Here is a 14,981-nt window from a genome sequence, read left to right on the forward strand (position 1 = left end):
GGCTTCCCTGGATTGAAGACCCCACCAATGTGTCCTGGAGCTCAGCTTCCCCAGAGACCCACCCTACTAGGGAAAGAGAGAGGCAGACTGGGAGTATGGACCGACCAGTCAACGCCCATGTTCAGCGGGGAAGCAATTACAGAAGCCAGACCTTCTACCTTCTGCAACCCTCAATGACCCTGGGTCCATGCTCCCAGAGGGCTAGAGAATGGGAAAGCTATCAGGGGAGGGGGGGAATTATGGGGATTGGGTGGTGGGAATTGTGTGGAGTTGTACCCCTTCTACCTTATGTTTTTGTTCACTAATCCTTTCTTAAATAAAAAATTTTTTAAAAAATTGCATTTTCAAAAAAAAAAGATCAAATTGCAAGTGGGACAGCTGCCCTCACTTGAGCCACAGCGTATAAACTAATGTAATGGCATTAAAATCGCTCAAGTGAATTATTTTTAGGTAACACTGGTCAATGGCCAAAGGTGGTTCATTTTTTCAGTTGAACTCCCCTTCTAGTTTGACCAGCCAGTTTGAAAAAGAAAAAAAAAAATCTGAATATGATGAGAGTGCATGTTATGTGCAACATACAATTTTTTTAAATCCATATCTTTTCCTGTGGTCTGTGTCTCTCTAGACAGCTTTCAGTCTAATTTTACTTTGACCCAAGTCACTGTGAGAAAAAGATATAAAACACTGTGGATTCCAGGATGTTCTGTTCTTGAAAGAGCTCCATGCAGAGACTGAAGCCAAATGTCCCATTAATTCCCCCATGGCCAAGGCACTCTGGGGTTAGCTGGACTTGGGATCTACGGAGATTGTACAAAAGGGACTGAGAGCAGAGTTCACACCAAGGCCACTTGGTTCAGAAACTTGAAGTTTAGCCAAACACGGCCACAGGGATTAGGAAGAAACTGGCTTAGAAAGGCTTTCCTCTAATAAAAGAATGTTTGAAGTTAAGTTTTTTGCTCTTTCATCATCGATAATAATTGTGGCTTCCACTTAATAAAGACATGTCTATGCTGTGCCCTTTACATAAACATTTTAATCCTTATATACAACAGTGCTGCCAGGTTTATAATTCGTATTTTACAAGCAACACAGTGAAGGCTCAGAAGACTTCATGATCACATAGACGCTAATAAGCGATTGTCCAGAAATCGTGTCCGAAAGCGTCGTCACTTTTATTGATCTTTTTCCGGCCACTTCTATTTCATCCGCCATGTCTCCCATATCAAAGCAGCCAGACTAGGCCTCCAGTACATGTGTTTACACAGAAAACACCAACTGCTGGTCAGAACATGCTTATTATCACTACATTAGGCCACTATGGAATTGTGGAAAGGAATTCTCAGTCTTGGCTTAGTTCTTGGTTTCTGCCTCTTGGTACTCCATCCCCTGGTTTGGTAATAATTCCTCTGGTCACCAGATTTAACAGAAAAGGCCTAAGTTGTGTTCTAAAGCACAGGGAGGACTAAGTAAAAGCTCTTAATCCAAAAAAAAAAAAACTTTACAGTTGTATTAATAGCTCCTCTGTGTCTTACAGATCCAAAGCAGCTACATGACTCATGTCAGTGCCATCATTGTCAGAGGTATCTCATCAGGAAAACTACAGCACTGCATGTGTGCTCCATTCTCAAAGAATGGCCACATCTCCCTATACTTTACTTAATATTAAAACAAATGTAGTTGGACTTCCTGTGGAAAATACACCACAAAGTATTGTCAGAATTGGCTGTGGAGCAACAGTATGACAGACTGTGTCACCTGGTGACCCTCGAGGTATAGAGGGAGGGAGACCATGTGAAACAGTGTGAGGGGGCAAGGAGTGAAGTTTTGAAAATCACATTTGCTATTACAATGTGACACTATATTTAGAAAGTGAAATGCATTGTTCACATAACACAAACTTTGCAAAGAAAGCTTGGCCTAGCCCTTTGGCTCATACAATGCCAGTGTTAGAGCCTTGACGTCAGAAACACTGCTTTAGATATTTGAGCTGAAAGGGGCACAACAGTGTACTTACTCCTCAGTTTTAATATCATGGCTAAACTCTCAAATCCCTGGAAAGACTTCTTCTGTCTGCAAAAGTCAAAGTCATCAGTTTAGAGACTCTGTTTCACATGTTTGTTTGGTTTTATTGGCTTCAGTTCTCACCTCCCTCACTTAATGGAAAAGTATGCCAAACTTCTCCCTAAATGGCCTGGGAGAGAGAAAATATGAATAAATTATATTCTAATGGACTGTTGAAAACCCCTACACATCCACCCAACTTGGGGATCAAAACAGCGTAGGACATGCCCACATCCATAAACAAGAAAGCTTGCTAGGTTCTCCTCTGGCTTCTCGCAGTTGGGAAGGAATCTTAACAGGCAACTGCTTGGGGTCAGAGTCCCTGACCCTCTCCACGCCCTGCAGCACTAAGGAGAAAGTTTCTTTTTCTCTTTTTTCTTTTTTTTTAAATTTCTTTATTGGGGGATTAATCGACAGTAAAATATGATAGTTAGTACATACATAACATTTCCACTTAACAAGGCAACACCCACTTGGTCCTCCGCCAGCCTGTTCCAGGACCTGAACCCCCCCACCCCATTCCTTTATTTCAGTGCAATACACCAACTCCAGTCCAAATTCTGCTTAGTGTTCTCCCTTCTCAGCTTAATTTTCAACTTCTGTCCATGAGTGAGACCATCCCATATTCATTCATCCATCTCTTTCTGGCTGATCTCACCTAACATGCCTGATTCCTTCAAGCTCCAACCAAGATGAGGTGAGGAGAAAGTTTCAGTTGGCCAATTCATCATTTTTTTCTTTATTGGAGGATTAATGGTTAAAATACAATAAAATACAGTAAAATACAGTAAAAATACAATAGTTTGTACATGCATACCATTTCTCAGTTTTTCACATAACAATACAACCCCCACTAGGTCCTCTGCCATCATGATCCAGGACCTGAACCCTCCCTCCACCCCAGGGTCTTTTACTTTGGTGCAATACACCAATCATCATTTTTTTTAATTGAAGTAATAATGATCAACCAGACCATAGGATAAGAGGGCTACAATTCCACATAATTCTGACCACCAGAGTTCTGTGTTCCATTCCCTCCACTGGAAGCTTCCCTGTTCTTTATCCCTCTGGGACTTTGGACCCAGGATCATCATGGGGTACAGATGGTGTAGTGCGGGAGATAGTAGAATGGTTATGCGAAGGGACTCTCATGCCTGAGGCTCCAAAGTCCCAGGTTCAATTCCCTGTACCACCATGAGCCAGAGCCGAGCATTAGCAGGGTAAAAATAAACAAGTAAACAAATAAGGGTCCTGAGTTTTTGCGGAGTCCGGAGTAGTGCAGAGGGTTAAGCGCAGGTGGCATGAAGCACAAGGACAAGTGTAAGGATCCTGGTTCGAGCCCCCGGCTCCCCACCTGCAGGGGAGTCGCTTCACAGGCAATGAAGCAGGTCTGCAGGTGTCTGTCTTTCTCTCCCCCTCTCTGTCTTCCCCTCCTCTCTCCATTTCTCTCTGTCCTATCCAACAACGATGACATCAACAACAATGGTTAACTACACCAACAATAAAAAATAACAAGGGCAACAAAAGGGAAAATAAATAATTTTTTTTAAAAAAGAAAGAAACTGTTAGAAAGTGGGAGATCTGGCTTCTGTAATTGCTTCTCCACTGGACATGGGCATTGACAGGTCAGTCTATAATCCCAGCCTGTCTCTATCAAAGAAATAAATAAATTCATCGTCTTTTAAAAACTCTTCTTCATGGAGCTGGATGATGGTGCATCTGGTTGAGCACACACATCACAGTGCACAAAGACCCAGGTTCAAACCCCCGGTACTCACCTGCAGGGGGAGTGATGAAGCACGAGTGGTGAAGCAGGGCTGCAGGTGTCTCTCTGTCTCTCTATCCCTCACTACCCTCTCAATTTCTGGCTGTTTCTATCCAATAATAAATAAAGTTGGGGTCAGGTGGTAGCACAGTGGGTTAAGCGCATATGGCGCTCGAGCCCCCGCCTCCCCACCTGCAAGGGAGTCCCTTCAAGAGCAGTGAAGCAGGTCTGCAGGTGTCTTTCTCTCGCCCTCTCTGTCTTCCTCTCCCCTCTCCATCTCTCTCTGTCCTATCCAACAACAATGACATCAATAACAACAATAATAATAACCACAACAATGATAAAACAACAAGGACAACAAAGGGGGAAAAATGGCCTCTAGAAGCAGTTGTGTAGGCACTGAGCCCCAGCAATAACCCTGGAAACAAAAAACAAAGCAAAACAAAAATAAATGAATAAATAATAATTAATTTTTTTTTAATTCTTCTTCACCAAAGATTTCTTATTCATACTCTCCTTTAGAACAAACCCTCAGGAGAATGGAGAGACTTCAATGGACTGTGACCACTTTGTAAGATTATTGGCAAAAGTCAGGACTTTCCTAAGGGAGAGGGAAGGGAGCACGGGACAGTGCTGCCACGAGGCTGGACTCCACGTAGTGATGCAGTATGGGCAAAGAATGGGCTTCAACTAGCAAAAACATCAAATAGTCAGAAGTGAATAAAGGACATATTTCAGGCAGGGGATATCTTAAGACATATCAAGGCAGGGAGGCATCTGTGTTTAAGAACAAAATCAAAACTTGAGATTTTACCTAACTGTTACTTTCTTTCTTTTTTTTTTTCTTTTTTGACAGAGGGTAATGCAGAGGGAGATAGACAAGGAGAGACAGATAACCTGCAGCACTGCTCCACCTCTCCTGAGGCTCACCGTCACCACCCCCATGGGTGTGGACTGGAAGCTTGAACCAGTAGAAATGTTGTTACCTTAGTAAACAATTTCAATAAAAAATATTTTGTGATCTTCCTTAGAATCTTATAAATATAAATAAGTATCAAGACCTTTAAGAGTCCTGGTCTACTGCATCAAAGTAAAACACTCTAGAGTGGGTGGGGGCCAGGGTTCAGGTGCTAGATCATGATGGCAGAGGAGGATCTAGCGGGAATTGAGTTGTAATGTGAAAAACTGGGAAATGTTCGACATATACAATCTATTGTATTTATTGTCAACTGTAAGGCATTCATCCCCCAATAAAAAAATTTAAAGAAAAAAGTCCTGATGAAAGCCATCATTCAGGAAAAAATAGGTAAAACAAGTACAGACACAGGACCCCCGCAAGAAGTTAGAAGCAGCGATCCCAGAAGGAAAAGGTTCCTGGGGGAGATGGGTGGCCCACTGATCCCTGCTTCCCAGGCTTCATTTCTCAAGTGCATTTTAAATATCAGTCTGCCTAAGAATTTATTTGAAATGGAACCTGTAGAGAACCAACCACGTGGACAGCGGAGAACACCCCTTGTCCACACATTGCAGTGTTCCTACATAAACATGGAGGTCTCTGTCTGACTTAGGACAGCCACAAAGTCAAATTGTTCCCTCAATACAGTCTTCTCACTGCACAAAGGGGCTGCTCCCCTGGTCCTTATGCTGAGGTAATTGGTTTTGTAAGTGGCATAATTGTTTGTTTGTTTGTTTGTTTGTAATAAACATTATTGTTTGATTAAGGAATCAACATCTAGGAAGTGGGAAGAAATACAGAAATATTTTTCTGAGCGTCATATTGGCTTAGCTATTCCAGGCTTGTCAGTATTTTAAATTTGAAGTAATACTATTTCTCATTCCTTTCTAGTAGTTTTTTTTGTTTGTTTGTTTGCTTTTGGGTATTTATAGTATTAGCTACGGTGTCACTATTCTAGGTAAACTAGCAAAGAGAAAATCATTCTTGTGGGTGTTGCTTTTGCTGTAGTCTAAGTCTATATAATGTTACTGGCTTTATAAACACATTGGTGTACTTTTTGTGTGTCTTCTATTTTTATTAATAAACTTATTGCTATTTCAAAAAAAAAAAAGGAAGAATTCATTTGAAGAAATATTTCCACTGGTGGAAAACGTAATTTTTTTTTCTTTCAGTACTAGATGAAAACCATTATAACAAGGCAAACTTCCTCTTGGAAACAATATTTAAAATCAGTTAGAATATTGAAACAAAACATTCTATTAAAAGGATTAAACAACAAACAATATAGTAAGGAATTTCTCACACAATATCTAGGAAAAGGCAGAACCAGAGATAAGCCCAATATTCAGAGTTGCTTTGTGCAAAGGGTAGTGGCCAAATATAAAGTAAAAGTTTGCAACCTAAGTGGCAGTGTGGGTAGACTTGTAGGTAGTGCTGAAAAAATAAACCAACAGGCAAAGCTCCCTTAGCACACAATCCAAGGGAGTATGAATCAGTGAAGTCACTGTGGGAAACAATGTGGGGTTCACTGAAAACTTAAAACCAGCCCCGCCATCTGGCCTTGTAATTCCTACACTGGGTCTACATTCAGAAGAAATCAGACCACTTACTGGAAGAGATAACCTGCATGCCCACGCTCGCTGTAGATATTCTCAGTCGACAAAACTAAAGAGCATTATGCACACGCTGATGGGAGGACAGAGGCGATGGAAGGGCTACAACATAGCAGTGAAGAACGTGTTTGCACGCGCATGAGGTCCTGAGTTTGATCCCTGGCACCACGAACAAAATCATAAACAAAGAAAAGTATCCTAAATAGGAAAGAAATACATGCTGCATTTTATATTTTTCTATATTTGAGACTATGCACATATGTTGGGTTTCTTGAAAACTCATGATGTACTTTTCTGTTTTATTCAATGCAAAAATGAATCATGACTTTTCCAGCAACCCAATGTTATACCGTGTGTGTGTGTGTGTGTGTGTGTGTGTGTGTTATAATAATTATATATATTATATCTCTGGCTTCCAGTTCCACTGGGGATTAAACCAGAGCCTTAGTCATGAGTCTTTTGCATGATCACTATGCTCTCTCCACTAGCCTCAATTATATAATTTAAGAGAAATTCTCACAGAAACAGAAAATGGGGCAGGGGGAGTAGGATAGAGAAATGCTATACAAAGTATATGAGCTTCAGTTAGAAGATGAATAAACACCTAATGTGTAGTGTGTGATCAGAATTAGCAACATGTAGGAATAAACTTAACAATGCAGGTAAAAGACATGCATTGAAAATTATTAGTGACTACTAGAGGAATTAGAAATATATACAAATAAATGGAAGGATGTTCCATGTTCATAGACTAAAAAAACTAACATTACCAAAATGACTACCCAACTCAGACCCATATACAGACCTAATGCAATGTCTATCAAAGTTTTTCTCTAAAGGTATCTTCTTCTTCTAGCGTTTGCCCTTCTTCCGTAGCCAGTCAACAGCATCAGGTTGAGCCTGATGTAAAGTTTCGAGACCTCCTTTGAATCTGGAGAGGTGGCAGTCGTTGACTCTGTGGGTCATAGTCTGTCTAAAGGTATAGAACAAAGCTACAAAAGTTTACCCAGAGTCAGAATCAACAAAACAACACTATGGGGGGGGGGGGGCGGGGACAAAAGATATAGAGAATCACTCTTCTTGACTTCAAATTACAACACAAAGTTATTATAATCAAAACTGTCTGATTATATTGTATTAAGAGTCTGTCAGATGCTGTGGAGTACAGCAAAAGCTGCCCTAAGAGGGAAGTTTACAGCAATACAGGTTGATATTAACAAGCAATGACAGTCTCAAGCTACATAAGACAGCTGAGCCAACTAGAAAGACAGCGACAATAAGACCTGAAAGTCAGAAGGAGGAGGAAAGTAGTCTTCTCTGATCCATCCTGGATGGAGCAAGAAGGAATTATGTTAAGTGAGATAAATCAGAGAAAGAAGAGTATGGGATGATCCCACTTATAAACAGAAGCTGAGAAAGTAGGACAGAAAGAGAAATGAAAAGCAGAATTTAACTGATTTGGGAGTATTACACTAAAGTAAAAAACTCTGGGAGAGAGGAGGAGGGTAGATCTTCAGCTTCATTGTGGGGAGAAAGGGAGGGACACAGACCTTTGGTGGCAGGAATGGTGTTAATATATACTCCAATTAAATTATAGTCTTATAAATCACTCTTTAATCAATATAAGAGGGGAAAAATCTCAAACTTTTTGTGCATAGACCCCAGTTCTGAGTATATGCTCCTTCAATCTAAGCACTCAAGATTTCAGATTAGTAACCTGATTGAATTTTAACAATGGGATTAAATTTTTAATACGTTTATAATAATGACTATTATTAGATTATTGTTATGAAATATTAAATCACCTATAACCTTAGACCAGGGAGACCAAAAGCAGCTGGTCTTGTCAGTATATAAGATACAGCAAATTGTAAATAACATTAAATGACATAAATCATGGTGAGGTCTTGTTTGGTACAGTAAGTCCTAACCATGGGATTTTCAACGTAAACTGAATTTCCAAATAACTTGGTTACAATAATAACTACTACCTATTGCCTTCTCAAACTGCAGGAAACTTCCCCATTCTCTATAAAACCCATATTTCTCCCAGTCCTGGAACCTCTGGACTGTGGCTCATCTCCTTCACGCTACTCTTGACCCCTTCCATTTGATACTGCAGCTGATGATCTCAAGGAAATCAATGCAGCCCCCCATAACCACCTTGATATGTTTCAAATCGGACAGTGTCCAGATACGCTAGGCGTGAGATGTCAGCCCTTCAGCCCCATAACTCTGGTGAGAACTTTCCTAGCTCACAGGACTCCTTAATTCCATTTTGGGTGGTGCACTTCCTAACAAAGCCACAGAACCTAGCTATAGACCAGAGTCCATGAGACAGGGCCCATGCGCACATGTACCCATAAGTTCGGAGGAAATATATCCTTTAAGGTAAAAGTGTGCAATAGCTTGCAGTGACTCAGTAAGTGCAGCAAGCAAGTAGAAAGGCCTAAAAAGGACAATAAGGTGTTTAATCAAAAGTTTCTACTTAGACCTAGACACCCTTCTCATCTACTTCCTATTCCACTAACCTCAATCAATAAGCCTAACCCTGTCAGAGAAAGTAAGGACTACAAAAGCTGGATAAGGGCAGTAGATCAGCACACTTCAATGATGGATCCTTTAATCACTGCCAGGCCACCTCATCACCCAGGGACCCAGTCAGGGAGTCCTGGGATTCCCACACAGACATGATGGGCCTAGACTTCTAGTGGTTCCCTCTCTCCACCGTCACTGGTCACTCCATCAGGAACGTCAGCACAAGCCCTCCTGGGGCCTCTCCAGGACCTGCCCTCACTGCAGAGCAGCCATGGTGGGGACTCCCCACTCTCTGAAGGGAGGCTGGTCAGCCTGCTCTGCCCCTCGAGGAAGACGGGTCCTGACATGAGAGCAGCCTAGAATGTTCCAGCTGTGACAATGGACTATGAGCTCAGACTGACAGGAACGCAGAGATCACACAGGCTCCTGTCATGAATATGGGCCCTAGATCAGACTGATGGAGTTTACAGTTAACAACATTTATATATTTTTCCATATTTGAGAGCTACTCTCTTCCTTGATTCAGCTTTCTAGTCCTCTTCCCAGCTATGACATCATCTCTAGAGACAATACCTTTGGCTTATCTGCACATTAACTGTTGGGCTCAGGCAAAAATCAGTAAAGTCATGGGCCCCTTGGAATATGCCTAAAATAGACCTACTAGATTTTTCCAAAATGGTGACCCCAAATATCATCTCTATATTCTTACTTTTAGGTTTATGATTATAGAACAATTTGTTCTGCTTTCTATCTTACTGCTTTTCAGCCACCAAGCTGCAGATGTTACCATGACGCCATCCTGACTTCCCTGGGCAGACAATATGTCCTGGAGCCTCCCCTCCCCAGAGCTCTGCCCACTAGGGAAAGAGAGAAATGGGCTGGGAGTATGGTTCCACCTTCCAATGCCCATGTCCAGTGGAGAAGCAATGACAGAAGCCAGAACTCCCACTTCTGCACCTCTCAATGATTTTGGGTCCATATACCCAGAGGGATAAAGAATAAGGAAGCTTCCAATGGAGGGGATGGGATGCAGAACTCTTGGTGGTGGGAAATGTATAGCATTGTACCCCTCTTATCCTATGGTCTTGTCAATTATTATTAAATAAATACTACATTCAGGATAAATTAGTTCAGAACAAGGTATTTTCTTCTAGATGACATGTATCTGCTCTCAGAGTTTCACATTTAAGTGCCTCCAGAAGCCAAACTGGAAACATGAGAGCATGAGGCAGTCAGGCGACAGAAAGAGCATGCAGGGGCTCACACAGAGCCACCTCCATGTCCTCCAGAGAGAGCAGTTGCTATTCACGCAAGTGTCATAATGCCATGATGGCTAACGAGGTTGTCAGTTTTTAAACAAAGCTGGAAATTCATGTCAAACTTTTTAAGAACACAGATGTGGGGAACAGGTGGTGGCACACCTGGTTGAGCGCACTTGTTACTGTGCTCAAGGACCCAAGTTCAAGCCCCCAGCTCCCACCTGCAGGGGAAAAGCTTTGCAAGTGGTGAAGCAGGGCTGGAGGCGTCTCTCTGGCTCTGACTCTCTCTGGCTCTGTCTCTTTCTATCTCCTCCTTCCCTCTTAATTTCCAGCTGTCTCTATCCAGTGAATAAAGATAATAGATACTTTTTAAAGGACTTAAAAAATTAGAACACATACTTGCAGCTTTGAAAAATCAAGGCTCTCACCCCACCCCTCATGTTCTTAGTTTCCAAGTTTGCTCTTATAGATCTAAATAGCTCTGACACCTGAATTTCTGAGTTTACTTTCTATTTGCATCCAGATACTTGCTGCTGTTTCTGCTCCCTTTGTGTGACAAGTCTGCATAGCTTTCTTTCTCTATTAGTCCTGACTAGGTCCTACAAGTAATGCTACCAGATAAGAGGTTTCACCCAAAGTTCTTCACCATGCTTGAGTGAACATTATTATCTTTTCTCCAGAGATAACGGGTGGTGCACCTATTAGAGTGGACACTTCACTATGCACAAAGACCTGGGTTCAAGCCTTGGTCCCACCTGCAGGGGAGAAACTTCACAAGCAGTGAAGCAGTGCTCAGGTGTCTTTTTTTTTTTTTTCTTCCATTGGAACTACTTCTCTGCTTTCAATATCTATCATACAAAATAAAAGATAGGAGGGGAGAAAGAAAGAGAGAGAGAGTAGAAAAGGGGAAGAGATGAAGCAGATGAATGATTTCCAAGGAGCAGTGGATTCATCAGGCAGGCACTGAGCCCCAGTGATGGAATTTAAATATACCTGTGTGTATATGTCATATTTTCCCCAGGTGTCAGCCAGATATACCCCCTCAATGAAACAAGTTCGCCACGGTCATTTGGCTGTTCAGATCTACCACCAGAACTCTAGAACCATAAATCAGCCTCAAAGTTTAACATTGTTTCTGGGACAATGAAAAGCAAGTATTGCTTCCCTGAGGAAAGAATGTAGGAATCCAAGAGTTAATTCAAGCTGAAAAAGACAAATAGGCTTTGTGAGAGATGGAAACAATCCACTGATGATTGATTCAGAGCTGAGTCATGCCTCCATATAATTTGGCAAATAATTAAAAAGGACCTACTCTTAAACTCGAACTAAAATACAACTATGAAAAAAATAGAACTCCTTCCCTGAGGCAGCTTATAGTTTAGTGGGAAGATGTAAGTATATAATCACTTATAAAATACTTCTCATGCCAAGGACACAGCATAATGGTTATGCAAAGAGACTCTCATGCCTGAGGCTCCAAGGTTCCAGGTTCAATCCTCCAGTATCACCATCAGCCAGAGTTGAGCAGAGCTCTGGTCTCTTTCTCTCCCTCTCTCTTTATCTCTCTCACTAACATATATATATATATATATATATATATATATATATATATATATATATATATATATATATATTTGCCTCTAGGGTTATTGCTGGGGTTTGGGGCCTGGACTATCAATTCATCAATTCACTGCTCCTGGAGGCCATTTTCCCATTTTGCTGCCCTTGTTGTTGCCTTTGTTGTTGTTGTTATTATTATTATTTTCTTCTTGCAGACCTGAGCGAAAGAGAGGCAAAGGGACAGAGAGAGAGATTCTGAGTTTTCTGGTCTTCTTTTATAGTGGTTTCAGGGGATGTTGAAGCAGGACCCCGAGGAGATTTGCTTCAGCCATTGTCTCCAGATGCTCATGTCTACATTCACCTGCATTCTATGGGCTTAGCCGGCCAGTGGAGAAGGAGATAGCAATACTGGATGCAGACATCTTGGTGTCTGGCCCCTCTTCTAGGATGCCTGCAGGGTGCAGGGGCAGGGGTGGTGATATCCTTCCTCCAGAGGAGTCTTTCCCTAAGCTGCCCTCTAACATATAGTCATCTCAGGAGGGTTCCTGAGCTGTGAAATGGTATGTACCTGGATCATAAGCAACTGTAAAAATTCCATTTATTTATTTATTTTTACCAGAGCACTGATCAGCTCTGGATTTTGGTGGTATGGGGAACTGAGCCTGGGATCTTGGAGCTGAAGGCATGAGAGTCTTTTTGCATAACCATTATGCTATCTACTCATGAACCTAAATTTCCAATTATTTATCTATTTCCCATAAAAGTGCTATAGTATATATTTTAAAGTGTTTATTCATTATATCCATTTGATTTCTATGTGTATATGCATGTGTGTGTGTGTGTGTGTGTGTGTGTGTGTGTGTGTGTGTGTGTGTATTTTGCCACCAGGAATATCAATGGGGTTTGGCGCCTGCATGATAAAACCACCACCACCCCCATCAGACATCTTTTTTCCTTTTTGTCTCCCTTTATTTGATAGGACAGAGATAAATTGAGAGGAAAGAGGGGTGATAGAGAGGGAGAGAGAAAGAGAGACACCTGCAGCATTGCCTCACCACTTGTGAAGTTTCTCCCTTGCAGGATTGGGGGCTTAAACTCCGGTCATTGTGTATTGTAACGTGTGTGCTCAAAACGGTCTGCCAATGCAAAACCACTTCCTTTCTCTTTTGATAGAGACATAACCATTGTTCTATCTCCCCTGCCCGTAATTATTGTAGACGTAATGTTTTACATTTGACAGTAAATACAATAGTTTGTACATGCATAACTTTTCCCAGTTTTCCAGAAACAATACAAACCACACAAGGTCCTCTGTCATCCTTGGACATGTATTTTCTCCCCCCTACCTCCACCCAACCCAGAGACTTTTGTAATTGTACAGTTCAGATTCTACTTGTGTTTTCTCTTCTGATGTTGTTTTTCAACTTCTGCCTGAGAGTGAGACCATCCCATATTCATCCTTCTGTTTCTGACTTATTTCACTCAACATGATTTTTTCAAGGTCCATCCAAGGTTGGCTGAAAACAGTGAAGTCACCATTTTTGATAGCTGAGTAGTATTCCATTGTGTATATAGACCACAGCTTGCTCAGCCACTCATCTGTTGTTGGACACCTGGGCTGCTTCCAGGTTTTGACTATTACAAATTGTTCTGCTAAGAACATAGGTATACACAGATCTTTTTGGATGGGTGTGTTGGGTTCCTTTAGGATCTATCCCCAGGAGAGGAATTGCAGGGTCATAGGGTAGGTCCATTTCTAGCCTTCTGAGAGTCTCCAGACTGCTCTCCACAGAGGTTGGACCAATTTACATTCCCACCAGCAGTGCAGGAGGGTTCCTTTGACCCCACAACCTCTCCAGAATTTGTTGCTGCTACCTTTTCTGATGTATGACATTCTCACAGGAGTAAAGTGGTATCTCATTGTTGTCTTTATTTGCATTTCTCTGACAATCAAAGACTTGGAGCATTTTTTCAGGTGTTTCTCAGTCTTTTGAATCTCTTCTGTGGTGAATATTCTGTCCATGTCCTCTCCCCATTTTTGGAAGGGGTTATTTGTTTTCTAGTTGTGGAGTTTGGAAAGCTCTTTATATAATTTGGTTATTAAACTCTTGTCTGATATATCGCATGTGAAGATCTTCTCCCATTCTTCTCATCTCTCTTTTCATCTTCTCCCATGAGGGGTCTCTTGGTTTGGGTAGTGGTTTCTTTTGCTGTGAAGAAGCTTTGTAATTTGATGTAGTCCCATAGGTGTATGCTTACCTTAGTCTTCTTTGTAACTGGATTTGTTTCACTGAAGATGTCTTTAAAATTTATGTGGAAAAGAGTTCTGCCAATATGTTCCTCTAAGTGTTAGATAGTTTCTGGTCTAACATCCAAGTCCATGATCCACCTGCAATTTACTTTTGTATTTGGTGAAATATAGTGGTTCACTTTCATTCTTCTGCATGTTTCAACCCATTTTTCCAACACTGTTTGTTGAAGAGACTCTGCTTTTACCATTTAATAGTCTGCGCCCCTTTGTCAAAGATTAGATATCCATAGGTGTGGGGGCTCACTTCTGGGCTCTCAATTCTATTCCACTGGTCAGTGTGTCTATTCATGTTCCAGTACCAAGCAGTTTTGATGACAATGGCCCTATAATACAATTTGAGAACTGGGAATGTGATGCCTTCACTTCTGTTCTTTCTTCTCAAGATTGTTTTGGCAATTCTAGGTCTTTTCTGGTTCCATATAAACATTTGTCCCTTTTGTTATATTCTCCTAAAAAATACATTAAATTTGTAAATGGCTCTGAGTAGTATATTCATTTGATGATGTTAATTCTTCCAACCCATGAACATGGAATATCTTTTACTTTCTTTGTGTCTTTTTCAACTTCCTTGAGTAGTGACTCATAATTTTCAGTATATAAGTCTTTCACCTCTTTGGTTAGGTTTATTCCTAGATATTTTATTGTTTTTGTTGCTATAGTAAAAGGAATGGATTTCTGGATTGTCGGGTTGCGTTGCAGGGGAGAGAACTCGACCGGAGCCAACCTGGGCTGCTGCTTACTCAAAGATGCAGGAGAGGAACTGGGAACTCTTGGCTGAGCAGGAGTGCAATGCAATTTCTCTTTATTGATCAGATACAATGCCTTTTATATATCTCTTTAACCAGAAGTGGCAAGTAGGAAAAGGAAATGGCTAGGAGAGGAGGAGGAGCAAAAAAAAGAGCGTGAAGGTAGCAAGCTT

General features: G+C 41.3%; 1 non-coding gene across 1 annotated transcript; it reads left to right on the forward strand.

Moving 5' to 3' along the window:
* Positions 1 to 5,292: 5,292 nt before the first annotated feature.
* Positions 5,293 to 5,430, forward strand: LOC132536475 (small Cajal body-specific RNA 3). The gene has a single exon (XR_009548036.1). It is a non-coding gene; the product is annotated as a small Cajal body-specific RNA 3 (non-coding RNA).
* The last annotated feature ends 9,551 nt before the right edge of the window (positions 5,431 to 14,981 follow it).

This window comes from Erinaceus europaeus, unplaced genomic scaffold (genome assembly GCF_950295315.1).
Source record: "Erinaceus europaeus unplaced genomic scaffold, mEriEur2.1 scaffold_279, whole genome shotgun sequence".
NCBI lineage: Eukaryota > Metazoa > Chordata > Mammalia > Eulipotyphla > Erinaceidae > Erinaceus > Erinaceus europaeus.